At 40.4% G+C, this 13,803-nt stretch overlaps 1 protein-coding gene across 2 annotated transcripts in view; it reads left to right on the top strand.

Moving 5' to 3' along the window:
• Positions 1-13,803, top strand: part of CSRNP3 (cysteine and serine rich nuclear protein 3) — an 88,870-nt gene that overhangs the window by 25,919 nt on the left and 49,148 nt on the right. The gene's annotated exons all lie outside the window — the stretch shown is intronic.

Here is a 13,803-nt window from a genome sequence, read left to right as displayed (position 1 = left end):
TAAGGCAGTTTCTTGTGTTCCCTTCTGGATTTATTATACTTAAACACAACCCCAAGGCTCATGATCAAATATTCATGATTTATTTATTCCCCCCCCCCCAAATTGCAATAAAAAAAATCAAATTAATGGTACCTTAATTTAGAAGGTTGAATAAACTGGCCTTTAACCGACCTATGTGGATCCCTCATTATTCATGCAAATCACCATTTAGCGTACCACTTTGAGTAAAAGCAGAGCTTCTCAAATTTATTTATTGAAGGGCCTTCCTTTCCCTTCCCTTTTCTACCTTCTATACCACACACTCCCATTCTGCATGATGCCAGAATGACATGGGACTTGCCCATATGGAAATAGCTGCTTTGCTAAAATTGTAATGTGTGATGTCCCTGATTGCCTTGGTTTTACACTGAGCCTTGGGCTTGCCGATCAGAAGGCCGGTGGTTCAAATCCCTGTGACGGGGTGAGCTCCCGTTGCTCGGTCCCAGCTCCTGCCAACCTAGCAGTTCGAAAGCACGTCAAAGTGCAAGTAGATAAATAGGTATCACTCTGGCGGGAAGGTAAACGGTGTTTCCGTGCGCTGCTCTGGTTTCACCAGAAGCGGCTTAGTCATGCTGGCCACATGACCCGGAAAAACTGTCTGTGGACAAATGTCAGCTCCCTTGGCCGGTAAAGTGAGATGAGCACTGCAACCCCAGAGTTGTTCGCAACTAGACTTAACTGTCAGGGGTCCTTCACCTTTACCTTTTTACACTGTGCGGAAATGTCTGATGAAAATCTGAATCTGCCCAAGACCCACACGCAGCCCTGCATACTTAGTGCGGCCTGTAATCTTAGCCATTCTTTCACTGGTTTTAATGTGCATCTCAGGTATGTTCCATGTCCCGTTTACTCTGAGGGAATCCCATTGAAGTAAATGGGTCTGCTCTGGATGAAGAGCATTGTAGTCTCCATCTTTTTGTCTTTTGTTTCTCTGTGCATGGAAAATGGAAGAGGAAAACGATAATCTCTTGGGCTGTCTGATGAAAATGTACAGTAACTCATATAATTTACAAATTATATGAAGAATGTCGGTTCCCAAAACTATGACTGGCTTAGTCTAGACTAAAAACTCCACAGGTAAACAAATTATCTCTCCATAAAATTTAAAATGATTACAGACAACCTAAGATACGAGACCATATAGACTGTACAGAGGTCGAAGGAAGTCAATTTTTTCTAGTTTTCTTCTGACTTTTTTCTAATCTTTATAATTCTTTTTCTTTTTTTCTCTTTTGTTTTCTGCTATATGTATAATTTTCTTCGTATTTTTCTTCTTATCAATTATTTTTTGCGATGTTTGGTAATCTGGTTTTTTTGGCATAACTATTTTTTTTTGTATGTATATAGAAAATAAACAAAAGCAAACAAGCAAAACGATAGAAAATGCACAGTAACTCAGTGCTTTGGGGAAAAAGTATAGTTGCTCCTTAGCCGGACAAATTCCTGCTTCTTCTAATTCACCCTCAAGTGTATCAACAACTCTTTATTTAGGCTTCCGTACTCGGCCCTCTAATGAGGTCGGAAAGGTCGACCCCAGCTGGCAGGAAAGGTCAGAATAGGTTCTGCTTTCATTCTTTTCCTGGAGGTTGGTATTCAGTGTATGAAGAAGTGCATACAGAGGGTTGATAGGTGTCTGGGCAGCTGAGAGAAGGCTTGCATTGTGCAGCAGAATAACGGCAGGATTTGACAGGTAGCCTTCATTACCCTTTCCTGTAGAACAAAGAATAATTCCTACAGCATTATAGAGGATTACCTGAGGGAAAGGATGTGAACACTTTGAACAGTTTTAAAACTTTTCCAGCTCCCAGAATGCATACAAAGTATTATCATGTTATTATAAAAAGTATTATTTGTGTTAAGGCGATTCACTGTCATAAATGCTTCCTGGTTTCCATCTTCATTATCTCAGTAGGGTAGGCAATGGTTCCTGAGCATAAGAGATGGGACGTTTGCTCTAAATTTTGTTGTCTGTACCTAAAAAAATTCCAGATGTCAGTGCCTACTTAGCATGGCAGCAAGAAGCCTGCAGTTTTTGTTTTTGTTTTACTATACATTGGCAAAGATAAAAAAACCCCACTGAGCAAGTGAGAAGCACTTCAAGTTGTCCAGAGAGGGGGAACCTTCAGTTTCCCTGTAGCTGCAGCCCACTGTGCTTATTAAAAAGTCCCTCTGTGATTCCCCTGTCCCTCTAGAGTTCGTTTTCACAATAATGTCTGAGTCAAGAGAGGCTATGTATGCTTTGGATTATTCTTTGGGTGCTGTAGTGGACTGGACGAGGGCCAATATACTGAGTTTGAACACTGGAAAAAATGGTGGCATTGTTGATGGATGTTCCCTTATCTGGGTGATGGGCCAAGTTGCCTGTTCTGGATGGGGTTGGACTCCCTTTGAAAGAACAAGTTCATAGTTTAAGGTTGGTCCTGGATCATCTTTGTCACTGGAGGCTGAGATAGTTTCAGTGGCTAGGAGTGCCCTTTACCAACTATGGCTGGTACACCAACTGCAGCCATTCTTGGACAGGGGTAGCCTGGCCACAGTGATTCATGCATTCATAGAATCATAGAATTGGAAGGAATTCCAATGCTCTGCAATGCAGGAATCTCAACTAAATCATCCATGACAGATGGCCATCCAACCTGTGCTCAGAAACCTCCAGTGAAGAGAGCCCACCAACTCCTGAGGAAGCTTGTTCAACTGTCTTAACTTTATTGGTAACTTCAAGTCTTGTTTACTGCGATGAGTTTGGTCTGGAAGCTGCAACTGGTGCAAAAGGCCAAGGATAAAGCATAAGTTACTTACAGATATAAAATAAAGAGGCGGTTTTGCCCTCCCAGACCTCAAAATGCCACGCTTAGACGATTGGTGGAAACAGACTACTACCATAATATAACTCTGATGCTAGAAGACTTGTACTGGTTGCCTATATGCTACCAGGACAAATTCAATATATTTTTTATTAATTTACCAGGCCCTTAGCAACTTGGGTCCAGGAAATCTTAGGGGACCACCTGATTCCGTACGTCCCTGCTAAATCACTGAGGTCTTGGGAGAAGTCTGTTAATGACCCCCCATGGCTTGGACACACAGCTCACACCCACAAGCAGTTGTATATTTAGTATTATGGGCCCAATTTTATAGAACTCCCTCCCAGCTAAGATTCAACATGTGCCTTCCTGGTGAACTTCTGGTACCTTTTTATTTCAGCTGCCATTTAAAGTTAGCGCTTTGGTTTTATTATTCATTTTAGCTGGCTTTATCTGTGTTGTTTCTTTTATAACCTCACTATGCACTGCATAGAGACTACGGGGTTAAGAGGTATATGCAATGTTGAAATAAATAATAAGTACCGTATTTTTTGCTCTATAAGACTCACTTTTCCCCTCCTAAAAAGTAAGGGGAAATGTGTGTGCGTCTTATGGAGCAAATGCAGGCTGCGCAGCTATCCCAGAAGCCAGAACAGCAAGAGGGATTGCTGCTTTCACTGTGCAGCGATCCCTCTTGCTGTTCTGGCTTCTGAGATTCAGAATATATTTTTTCTTGTTTTCCTCCTCCATAAACTAGGTGCGTCTTGTGGTCTGGTGCGTCTTATAGAGCGAAAAATACGGTAAATAAAAAGAAGTGTGTGCAGACAGAACAAATAAGTGACTCCCACTCTGTGCACAAAAGTTCCTTTTGCTGTACCCTGAGCCAAGATCTTAGGCTGTACCAAAAGCTCTACTCTAAGCAAATAGGTAACTCTCCTATAAATAAAATATAAAGTATTAAGGATGCAACACATTTTAAAATTTATCTTTTGTTAGTATAGTTGCTTCCATCTCCCTTGTGCATTCTTCCTCTTTTTATTGGAAACATAAAATACATTTAAAACCATAAGGTATTTGTGACTGGCACATGATTGGAGCTGTTGTATAATGTACATACATTTTCTGCCAGATGCAATTTCCATTCTTGCTCAACAGCTTGGTTAAGGTCAATAGAAAAATCTCTTTCGGCTTCATTAATAAAGGATCCCTTTCCAGAGGGATTTGACAAGGACAGGAGCAAGCTCTGCCATATTATCATTGCTGCAGAGCTCAGGCGTATCTCAGACTCACAATTTTACCGTTCTCATAAATATCAGTAGCACGAGGCGTTAGGGAAGCAGAAGTTTTGTTTAAAAGTTTAGTGCTGAACATGTGTGAGGGAAATGAGGGCTGTGTATACCCCTAATGGCTTGGTCCCACTGTCCCCCGTGCATCGGAGGGTGAAGGTGTACAGCAAGGAGCCTGATTTGGGCATGTGGGCTCTACATGCCATTTAGAACCCAAGTCATGCAAAGCTCTAAATAGTGCGGGGAGCCTACCTAGGAACATAGGAAACTGGCTTACCCTGAGTCAGACCATTGGTCTTCTAGCTCTGCCTTGTCTTCCAGACGTTGTTGGACTCCAACTCCCATCAGCTCCAGGCAGGGAGACCAATGTCCAAGGGTGCCTGGGAATTGTAGTCCAACAACATCTGAATGGCCACATGTCCCCCAGCCCAGCTCTAAGCATCAGGAGAGCGGATTAGAGATCTCCTGTCTAGCATGGAGTTAGATCATGAGTGTGTTGAAAAATGGGTAGTGGGGACAAAGAGAAAGGAATAAATCAAAAGCACATAGTCTCTTCTTGACTGTCAGCAGGACCTAAGTATCGATCAGAAGTTGAAGGGGAACATTGTGTCCCCCCATGTTCCAGGCTGCAACGTGAGAATTAGCTTGATGGGAAGGATGAATAAAGGAAGGATATTGCCACACTTCCCAAAGCAGTTCTTGTGATCAGTATATAAAATTTACCCATTTTGCAACTCTTAGGACAGGGGTCAGCAACCTTTTTCAGCCATGGGCCGGTCCACCGTCCCTCAGACCATGTGGGGGGCCAGACTATATTTTGAAAAAATAATAATGAGTGAATTCCTATGCCCCACAAATAAGCTAGAGATGCATTTTAAATAAATAATACATTCTACTCATGTAAAAACATGCTGATTCCCGGACCACCCGCGGGCTGGATTGAGAAGGCGATTGGGCCGCATCCGGCCCCTGGGCCTAAGTTTGCCTACCCCTGTCTTAGGAGTTATCAAATGGTCATGGTACCCAAGTCATCACCCACAACATTTTACAATCATTCATTTGTGATGAGGGCACACAATCAATGTACTAAATAAGAGCGTGTATAGATTGATGTGGGCAAGTGAAACATGGATAATATTATTGAAGGAAAATGTAGTTCAGCTAAGCATCTGAGAGGGTATTATGTACATTTGTGAGTTAAACACAGTACTTCTGAGAGCATAGTATGTTCTTTTCAGCTTTGAACAACAGCTTTATAGCTAGCTATGTGGGAGAAAAGCTGGCAGGCAGAGATGTAATGGTACTATTCATTTGTTTCTAGTATAATAGGATCTGAAACCACACCTAAAAGAGTAGATTTTAACTACAGTTGATGTAAAAAGGAAAACGAAAAAGCCTGTGATTCAGTTTGCCCAGAACCAAGGATGGGAATCCCATGGCTCTCCATATGTTGCTGGACTCCAACTTCCATCAGCCCTGGCTGGCCTGGCCATCGGTCAAGGATGATGGGAGCTGTACTCCAACAACAATAAAAACTAGGGAGCCACAAGTTCCCCACCTCAGCTTGTGACATATATCAATAGGTAACATGTTTCCTCACAACATTATCGAACACACACATATACCCCCCTCCCCACAACCACTCAGTAAATATTTGGAATTCAGATTATAATTAAAAGTAAATTGTTGTTTTATTTTCATTATGGGTGTTGTCTTTAGTAGCTCTAAAACCAAGTCCTTGTCTGTGTAATAATCTCTCAACAGAAACCCAAACAAATATTTGAGATGTGCAGGAACCCGCTGAAGAAATGTTCATGTTCTGAGACTTTTTTTTTTGCTCCCCTTGAAACTCCTCAGATGTTTCACCTCAGGAAAAATTGCCACCTTCCCAAATTTGCTCTAGGCGTACATCTGTTGTCAACTCTGATGCTGATAAAAGAGCAGTTTTGTTGTGTATGTGTAGGAGGAACCCGTAGACATTTACAAATCTTACATAAGTTTCCCGTTTCCTATCACACTGCAAGTGTCCAAAAGAGAGAATGTGTTGATGAAATGTTGACAAAGGATATAATACAACTCCTGGTGCTAGGAATAATGGCACTGCTTAAGTCTCCTACTGGTTACAGGAGTCTGAGAATGTGTTGTTGGCCTAACTTGCTTTATTGAGTGAAACTGTGAATGGAATTGGTAACATCTTATTTTTATTACCTTGGCATTTCTCACTGTATGCTTCCTCCCTCGCCCTCCCAGATAAGAGGCAAAGGAACTTTGATTTTCTTTCTTCAAGAAACCTTCCTTTTTGTGTCAAAGCGAGAAACAGAAAAGTGCTCTGAGTAAAATAATAATAAATAATTGTACTGCAAACCTCAAACCACTTAAGTCTTTCAATGGGGCAATTCCCGAATAAATGATCTGAAAATAGCAGCCTTAAAGACATTTATTGCGTTTGGTTTTTGTGTTGTGAATTGTCACTCTGAACTACCAATCTCTCACATGGATTGGAAAGCCCATTCATGGCGAAGCTCTATCTGTACTTCAGGGCACACATGGAGCTCTAGATCTAGGGGTATGTCTTTAATTTAAAAATTAGATAAATTGAAAGTGCTTAATATACTGAAATTCCCTTAATGGTAAATCAGTTTCAAGTCATAAATAATGATACTATTTTAATTCTGTCACTGCACAAGTTTTTAGAAAGCATAGACTTCAGCACTCTAGTGTTCTTTAGCATGGCATCTGTGGTAAAGAATACAAAGAAGGTCTAATGATACCTGGGATTTTCAGGTACAAATTCAACTGCACTCTTCTAGCAGGGTATTAGTTTTGTTAAAGCTAATAGTACTTGGCTTACCTGAGTAGCTGTGTGTAAATTGCAGCAGGCAGGATTATCTTTTGACTGGGATCTAAGAGTTTCATCAAAGACAGCTTGGCCACAATGCGCCATACACATAACACAGCCTAACAGTATGTTAAGTCCAGGTGGGGGGAAAATTGCTGGATCCTGAAGCTATCTCAAATTCAGGATATACAATTAGGAGGGAGCGCTAACTCTTGATGTATTTTGGTGGAAGTAAACATTTAGGCATCTCCATTGGGAAGGCCATTGAGTAGCAAAGAGCTGTTGGAAAACAAATGAGTTGCTTTGTCTCCAAGCCCAGTTGCTCAGCTGAATAAGCGGAAGTAGTATATCGTTGTCCACATTGAACCAATTGTAAGAGTAGGACAGGTTGGCACTCTGCCTTGTTCATAAAACACTGCTTGCATAACAGTTGGTGAGGAGCTCGTTTCATCCATAGAAACTTGCTACATTTCCTTAGGAAGGGCCTTATTACACATTTAAGAAATAGGGTCATGGAGGAGGAAAGAGAGCCAACCCAGCAAACAGGAGCACCGTGCTGCAGAGAAATATGTGGACATCTTGCTGAATTTGACAAACGACTTGCTTTCTTTGTTTTAATCCTGTAAACTGATACATACTAGAACCTTTTGCCATTTTCCTTCTTATCAAAGAAATTGGCTCCTCCTGAGGCCCCGTTGAGGTTCCTTATCACTTGTGCATCGTGACAATGCACAAACGAGTCCCTTAACTGTTACCCTTTGCAGCGGCTTTGGTACAATAGAAGAATGTAGCAAAGCTTCCGTAAAGGGCTGATGTGCCAAGATGAAATATGGTATGCAGCAGATGGGGGCATTATGCCCTAATTATTTTGTGCAGTAGTGACATAGCTAAAACAATGAATCCGCTGTGACTCAATAAAAACAGTGCATGGAACTGCCTCTCCTGACAGGCAGCATTTACCACTATTTTCAATATAGAGTGTGCGTGCGCGTACGTGTGTAACTAGGCAAAGGGCTATAGTGCAGTGATGGAACATCTGCTTTGCATCTGGAGGATTCCAGGTTCAACCCCTGGCATTTACAAGTATGGTTTCCAAACCCTGGCAAACCACTGCCTGTAAGTGTAAATAGCACTGAGCTAGATGGACCAATGGGACGTGGGTGGCGCTGTGGTCTAAACCACAGAGCCTAGGACTTGCCGATCAGAAGGTCAGTGGTTCAGATCCCCATGACAGGGTGAGCTCCTGTTGCTCGGTCCCTGCTCCTGCCAACCTAGCAGTTCGAAGGCATGTCAAAGGGCAAGTAGATAAATACTTACCGCTCTGGCATGAAGGTAAATGTTGTTTCCATGTGCTGCTCTGGTTTGCCAGAAGCGGTTTAGTCATGCTGGCCACATGACCTGGAAGCTGTCTGCGGACAAACACCAGCTCCCTCGGCCAGTAAAGCGAGATGAGCGCTGCAACCGTAGAGTCTTTTGCGACTGGACTTAACTGTCAGGGGTCCTTTACATTTAGATGGACCAATAGTCTGATTTGGCATACGTTACCTTGGCATGGTCCTATGCTTTTCACATCCAATTAAATAAATGGTAAGTGGCAGGGACACTGTTTGAGAAAGTTGTGTAGGGAGGGACTTGCCAGTTTTTGTCACAATAAATGTGTCTTAGTTTCGCATTTGTTGTGTGTGGTCTCCAAGTCATATTTTTATGGCAATAATATTGCACTTCACAAGCATTCCCTGTGCAATATTTTGTGCCTGAAAAAGAGGTAATATTCACATTCATCGTGACTGTGATTTACCAGTAGAAAGGGCTTACATGAATATTCTGAGATTTGCTTATTATATATTGCTTATATATAGTGTCAGAACTCACTTTCTCTTCCCATTTGATGAATCTTTTGTTTTAGAAAGATGGTTCCCCTTTTGTAGAACTGGATACAGTTTTGCCAAGAGTGGTGGGGAAATAAATATCTGGGAGAAAAGTACTCTTGGAACTTGCTACTATAAAATGGCAAGGCATGTGTGAGGTCCCTCTTTAAGTTTGTTGTGTCCATGGCCACCTTAAGAAGAGAAGCTCTTCTAGATCACACAAAGTGATCCATTCAACCCAGCATCCTGTTACGAACTGGCCAGCCAGATACCTCCAAGAATGCTTTTATGCCTAAGTAGGGCATAAAGTCAAGAAATATCTCCTGTTGTATGCCCTCCTGCTCCCAACCAGCTGATATTCAGAGGCAGCCTGCATCTGAATGTTCCATTTAGCTGTCGTAACTAATAGCCATTGATACACCTACCCTCCATAAATGTGTCTAAAAGCATTTAGACCAATGGTCATCACATCTACTAGCAGTGAATGCCATAAATTAATTATTGACTGTTAAGAAGCGTGTCTTTGTATTTGCCAGTCCTGAAAGATTCATCCATTTCATTGAGCAACCTCAAATCCCCGTATTATGGGGGAGAAAATAACATCTCTTTTCTCACTTTATCTACACCACTCACAACTCTAACCTCTAGCTTGCCCCTTTGTCTTTTTTCTGAACAAATAAACCCCTCAAACTCTATAGCAGGGATTGGAACCTTTAGCCCTTTAGATCTTGCTAAACTACAGCTCCTATTATCTCTGGTCAGCGAGCCATGTTTGCTGGAGCTGATGGGAACTGGAGTTTGGTAACACCTGGAGGGCCAAAGAGTCTATAGCTTTCCCTTATTCTATAGCTGCACACTGAGTTGTTATCATTGGGCTATCCACCACAATCCCAGAATGACTTTCTTGAGAGTCAAAGCTAGGACTTTTTTTTCAGATTCAGCACCACTCAAATGGGCGCCATTGCCATTCTAAGAGAACAAGGGAGAAGTTCGTGGTGAGCTGCAGTACTTCTTTTTCTAGAAAAATAGCACTGATCACAGCCATGACATATATTATCAGTGCATATGCAAAATTGGGTTTGGTGCTTTGCAGCTATGTGTATACGTTTACACTTACTTACACGGACGTTCATTCATTTTGTTTCCCATTTGCCCAGTTTGGATAGATCCATTTGGAGATCATCCCAGGCTGCTGGAGCTATTTCTGCTTATGAATTACTTAGTTTTATCTGCAAACTTGGCTACTTTTTGCTCATCCCTGACTCCAGATTGTTTATCAATGTTAAATAGTACCTGGCTAAAAACCTACTTTTAAGGAACCACAATGCCTACCTGCCATCCCTTCCACTGTGAAGCAGCTCTTACTCTTAACTCTTAAAAACTCTTACTCTTAACATCTTGTTTTTAAACCAATGATTTATCACATGACTGCTAGGTTCCCTCAGAAACCTTTGGTGAGAGACTAAAGTCCTTTTCAAGTATTCCCGCTCAAGCATTTCCCTTCTTGTTTATTTAAATAGTTTAAGCCCGAATTTCATTGGAAAGCAATCCCAGGGCGATACACTATGCACAGGGCAACCCTCCGTTGGGCCCATGATGGCTACATTGTCTATCCACTGTTGGAGGTATTATGCCTCTGTGTCATGATTTCTGGGAATCACAAGTAGGTAAGAATGCTGTTGTATTCCCACTTGCAGACATCCCATGGGCATCCTGTTGGCCACTGAGAACAGGATGCTGCCTTAGATGGGCCTGATCCAGCAGGTCTCTTCTTATGCCCTGCGTGCATTGGGTGACGAATGCCTGTGGTGAGGAGCTGGCTCTATTTGTGGATGCCCCATGTGTGATTTAGAACCCAGCCCAATCAGGATTCTGAATCAGGAATGCAACAGAGGCTGAGGAGGCAGCAAGTAAACCATCACTCTCCTCCGTCCTTCCTTGCGCAACTGAAAATGATTGAGGAACATCTGAATAGGGCTTTGTCAAAACCATTTTGGGAAGTCCATAATGTATAATGGGTTACTCTGGTGTTCATGTTTGTTTATGCTTTTGTTGGCATGCTTAGAAAGTGTGTGAGTTACCAAATCTCATTATATACAAAAGGAGGTGCTTTCTCCTTTCCCAGTTAAATTTCTGAGACTAGCTCCAGTTTAACTACTGGTACTGTATAAACTTTCTGTATGAGTCTGACTTCCTAACGTTTTCGATGTAGCTGGAGAAAAACTAGATTTCAGAAATAAAAGCTAAAATTTTGCAAGCCAAGAATTGATTGTTTAATATAAGTTACTGTTTGTCTGTATAGGAGCAGACTTCATTACTATAGCTTGCTTAACCTTTCATATTTTAATATATATATTTAACATCCCCTCGCTTCCTGTTTATCCATCTTTCAGTCTATCAATCATTCAATCAATCAATCAATCAATCAATCAGTCATACCATTTATTTCTTCCTGCAGTGTGTAGTAATGGCACATTAACTTCTTATTCTCATTTATTTCATCTTCCACCATTTTCTAAGCATTTGGGTTTTTTCTTTTCTTTTTCAGACTGCTACAGCAAAATGGCTACCATTTTTTGTTTATTTCTATCCTTAGTATCCTATGGCATCATAAATGGAAAAAAAGCCTTTCTGTTAAGTAACAAACAAACAAAAAACCACCTCTTAATGAATAAGGTGCCTAATTGATCTTCGTTTTTCCTTATTAACATATAAGGCTATCATCTTTGCCCCTACAGATTCTCACCATGAACCATCTGTTCAATCTGTGCATTATGATGTGTTTTCACCAAAATGGTGGAACTTAAATTAATTATTACCTGTGTTGTTATGGTTATAAAAGAAATGCTAATTAGAACTGAAATCTAGAGACAATTCAGTGACAGAATAACCTGCTTGTCTCATCTGAAAAGCTATGGAACACCTTAGATAATATTATCTTTCCCTTCATCAGATTACAGTTAGATGTTTCATTCTGTATAATTATTAGAAAGCCCATTATTAAACATTTTCATCCACACACACACATATACTAAGATGGAGAGGTGCTATGGACTTTAGAAAGGGATTTCTATCATGTGGTCTTTGTTAGAAGCCAATCCTGAATCCAGCAAGGTTAGTAACGTTGTTTTTACTGACTCCACTTGCAATGATTGGTCATACCCTTAATGAGCAACAAGCTGTCAATTACTTATGCTAATGAGTGAACCATTGAAAAGGATAACAAGTAGGTATTTTTTGCCATTTGAAGAATGTTAATGAGTAAATGACATTGCCATTTGTCATTTATCTACGTTCAAAGCTGAAATGTAATTTTAGCAATGACTATTTTATCATAAATGGATAAAATGAATAAATACAATTTTGCAGTAGCAGTGAAAACAATTCATTATTTAGGCGGAACTGGTTTTCACAGCAAAAGACAGATACATAGCTATTCAAATTAAAACAATGTATGGGGATCTCAAATTTTCTAAAGTAAAATTAACTTTCCTTTCTTCCTGGAGATGACACATTTCCAGAGGTACTCAATTATTTGTGATTCTTTTGAGCAAGTTTTGCCAGTTATTGTCCTCCAAAGAAATGCCATTTTATCAAATACCAAGGTAATGAATCAACAGAAGGGAATGGAAGATTTCTGCCATTTAGAAATCTTTAAATCTGAATTTACAGTCTTAAACTCTGAATATCTATATCTGCATCTTGTGTTAAACTATGTCGGATAGGTAATTTAATCCAAGGGTATTAAATAAGTTGATTATTTTTTTCTCAGTTTCAGACTATTAAAATAGTAAAAAAATGAGGGGGGGGTGTGGAATTCTGCAACTGTAAGCTTTCAGAGCAAAACAAGGCTTTCTTTAATGCCTTTCTTCCTATTTATGTTTACTTGGAAGTAAGCCCCACTGATCCTTAGAATTTCAATCATAGTTTTCATACAATATTAGCAACTTAAAAGTATTAATAGGTTTATTGGCAGGATGCCAGTTAGCAATATGATGCCTTTTCACAAATATCAATATGAATTTGACATTACATCCTGCATAGAGATAGTTTACTGTGATACTGTCATTAGTCCTCACAAAGCAAGTATTAATCATAATTTCAAATCTCTAATGAATCCATGTTTTGTAAAGAAGGTTGCGAAGGGATTTGTAATGGGCATGGAAAGGGGTTGTGAAGGGATTTCCATAATTTGTGTTCCGTTAATGACTTAAAGCAGCTTTATCATTTGTTGTTCTTTCTTCATAGTAGACCTTAAGCTGATAAAAATATCCATAGACAGTGAAATCAGTAGTATGCCCGGTTTTATCAGACAAAACTCCCATGTGATCACATAGGCAGCGTCAGAGAGACTCTGAAGCTGCTAAGCAAGCAGTAGGTAATGAGTCTTTGTGCAGAGTGTAGCTCTTGTCGCTGAACAATAAAGCATATGGTACAGGCAATAAAAGACAGGGCTGGGGAAATTTTAAGAAGATTCCGCTGGAACTAGGAAGGCAGATAACACATCACACACTTACAAAATGACAGCCTATGTTGGTGCATAATTATCAGGAAAAGTGTATGGACTGGAAAAAAACCCACCCATTTGAACAGGTCAGTTTTTTGTTTTTTTGTTTGTCTGCTTCAGATTATTCTGAGATTTCAATGTTTTTGAATGCCATTCAGTAGTTTCGCTTATACCATTTTGGGTTGCTAATATATTTGGTTCATTTTTGAATTCAGTAAGGTGTGGCTTGTTTGATGCCCAGGAGTTGAATGCCTTGTTAAATAAACCATGTAAAGTAACTGTAGCTAATGTGGGGGGTTTTTATATTAAAACTCTGCAGCCGGAAACATTACAGATCCAGGAGTAATGGAACATACAGTCAACCCCTAGCACTGATCAGTAGCCAATTCTGAAATGCTGTGTTATTTCAGTATAGCAATGATCTATTATGCTGATGTCTTGTCAACCTCATTATTTTGAG

The sequence above is a fragment of the Podarcis tiliguerta genome (genome assembly GCF_965153285.1).
Source record: "Podarcis tiliguerta genome assembly, chromosome: 1".
Lineage (NCBI taxonomy): Eukaryota > Metazoa > Chordata > Lepidosauria > Squamata > Lacertidae > Podarcis > Podarcis tiliguerta.
This window is presented reverse-complemented; position numbering and strand designations above follow the sequence as displayed.